Source organism: Odontomachus brunneus, unplaced genomic scaffold (genome assembly GCF_010583005.1).
Source record: "Odontomachus brunneus isolate Ranch 3 - 2012 unplaced genomic scaffold, Obru_v1 Obru_scaffold_214, whole genome shotgun sequence".
In the NCBI taxonomy this organism is placed as follows: domain Eukaryota; kingdom Metazoa; phylum Arthropoda; class Insecta; order Hymenoptera; family Formicidae; genus Odontomachus; species Odontomachus brunneus.
This window is the reverse complement of record NW_022639664.1, coordinates 361,858-364,710: the sequence shown is the minus strand read 5'-3', so window position 1 is coordinate 364,710 and position 2,853 is coordinate 361,858. Positions and strand designations below refer to the sequence as shown.

General features: G+C 36.5%; 1 protein-coding gene across 3 annotated transcripts in view; it reads right to left on the bottom strand.

Annotated features, from left to right (window-relative positions):
• Positions 1–2,853, bottom strand: part of LOC116852314 (short-chain dehydrogenase/reductase family 16C member 6-like) — a 194,878-nt gene that overhangs the window by 1,795 nt on the left and 190,230 nt on the right. The window lies entirely within an intron of this gene.

Sequence of the window (2,853 nt, the reverse complement as noted above, 5' to 3'; positions counted from 1 at the left end):
ATATTTACATATATTAATTTATTGTTATTCACAGTTATTTATATTTTGTGCAATTAATTATATAGTTTTATATAATACAGCAAAGAAAGGGAATTGGTTAAAATAATTTTTCATGAATAAAATTTTCATTTGTATCAATAATAAATAGATTTATGCGAAGTATATTTTATCCTTAAGTTTGTATTCATGTTTCTAAAATCCATATACAGTTCTAACAAACTCAATTGCATTATTTGAAAAACACTTATTCTTGGATTTGAATTACATATTTGAAAGTGCGCTTTACTTACATTTGAAGCTCAGTTAGAACAATATATACCCAGCGAAAAATGATTTGTTGATTGACGTCAAAATAACATCAAATAGACGTTGAAATCGTCAAACCGACGTCAATTTGATATCATTTCGAAGTCAATCGATGAATCATTTTTCACTAGGTATATAGATGTCACAAACATGAAATTTTAAATAGCTCAGTGGAAAGAGCGGTTATCTGGCAAGTGGAAGGAAGACCCGAGTTCGATCCCAGCCGATGTTTTTCATCTCATATGGCATTAAAAGTGGACATCTGCAAATACACACAAGCACCCCCGGCCAAAGTTTCTGATCTTTCTTTCGTGTGGATACAATAAAATTTATTAAATCCGAAGAAATCTTTTTGAGTTGAAGTGTTGTGCCCCAAGTGGAGAGGCACGTTGAGTAGGTTCGGGATCGGTTGGTCGAGAATGCAAAGGCGAAGAGATGTAGTTCAATAAATAAATTTAATGCACTTTTTGTGTGAACTTCCCGAGTTCTTATTAACTAATACAGATTGATGGTCGCGTAAGTTGCTATCTCAGGACCGGAGGAGCAATAACCTGTTTGGCGTTCTTCTCTGGTCCTTTTATAATCTATAATTAGGTCATAGGCGGGGGTGTTTAGACAACTGTAGAGTTGTTGCATTTAGTGCTGACCTGTCCCCAATATGTTATAATATATTTTCAAGGCGACGCTTAGCGTAGCACTTGCGTAATCATAATAATGTTGTAGCGCTGTCGAAGCGGTTTCTTACGAAACGTTTCGGCAACGCTAAAAATAATACTAACGATTATAACAGAAGTAATTCTATATGAATACTCTAAAAAGTTCTGAGGAACTCCAATCATGGTGCATGTAATTTCCTAAATCATTCTTATAGTATTCTTCCACGAATTCCTAAGGAAATATAATTCAGGAAAGAAGAAAACTTTAGGAACACTTAAAGAATTTATCGTGCTATCTGGGTATACGTGCAAATTATTTCATTATATTGTCCTAATAAAACTATTTACAAATTTGTGTAGCTGTTTTATATGTATGATCCACTTTTATATAATTAATAAATTTTTAATGAAGCAGTAAAACCACGAGAAAAGTGAGCGAGCGAGCGAGATAGAGTGAGTGAGTAAGAGAGACAGGCATATGACTCGCGAGATACAACGAAAACCTTGCTGTGAGCGCATAGCCTGTAGACCGAGCGAGAAAGAGACAATAGATGATACGTTCGCGCTTGTCTAACGCCCGAAGTCGCCTGAAGCACCGTTCGCTCACGGACACGGTCGCGTGAGTGTGTGTGCGTATCGCCTCCCGTGTTGCTCGCGTGCTGCTCGAGGTCCAAAGTTTCTGACACTGGCGTGCAGACGAGCAGTGTGTATGTGTAGCAGACACCTTCCTAGCCTACAAATTCGATGTTTTCGTGTATACGGTGTCCAAAAATTGCATTCATTTTATGCAAATTCTTTTCTTAATAACTTTTTAACAAACAACGAGCGATGGTTAAAACTTTCTGCACGTTACTCAAAAAAGTGACCTTGACAACATATGTCAAAGTGATTGAAATCTATGAGGTCGCCATTATCATGCATGATTACCTTAAATTTTAATTAAAATTATATTTTTCGTATTTTTCATGCAATGTCTCAAAAACGACATTACAAATATTATGATATACAATTGAGACATTGAAACGTCCCTGCAACATATCTGAAACTTTCTGTGCTATCAGGGCAATATTGGATTTTCAATAAAATTTTATTTATATCCACTATTGCCTGTACATTGGCGCAATGCCAATGCACCCTGTAGCAGGGTTTCTGAAGAGTCCACAGCGCCCTACTACCCTAAGCGCTCATACGGGGCGCTAAAGGATTGGCAGGCTTAATTAATTAATATCTCATTAATTGTCGGATCCAAAAATGGAAGAGAACCTACTTACCCTTAACGGGTGTTCTACCAGTTGTGGAGCACCCTCTATATTGGAATACATTAACCAATTCTATATTACATTATTCTACATTATTCTAATATATAACCAATATTGGTGCAAACATGGCTCCCCCTATTGGCGACCCATTTGTTGCTAATGTGGGCTATACATTGGCTCAATCCTGGCGCCCAATATTGGCTTTTTATTATATTTTTTGTTTATCCAATGCTGGCTGCACATTCGTGCAATCATGGCATGCAATATTGACAGTATATTTTTAGCCAATATTGGCTATATATTGGAATATATTGACCAATGTCATTTTAATATATAACCAATATTGGTGCAAGCATGGCCCCTCATATTGGCGATCCATTTGTTGCCAATATGGGCGATGTAATGGATATACATTGGCCAATGTAACCCCAATATACTACTGTGTCCAAAAAGTAAGGTGACATTGCATTTATTTCGAAAATTCTTTATTTATTCTGGCAAATCAATTTCGTCCCCTTCAAAGTAATCCCCCCCTGATATAATACACTTATTCCAACGGATTTTCCAATCTTCGAAACAGTTGTAATAATCGATTTCAGGAATGGCCTTTAGCTCCTTCTTCGCAGCGGCTA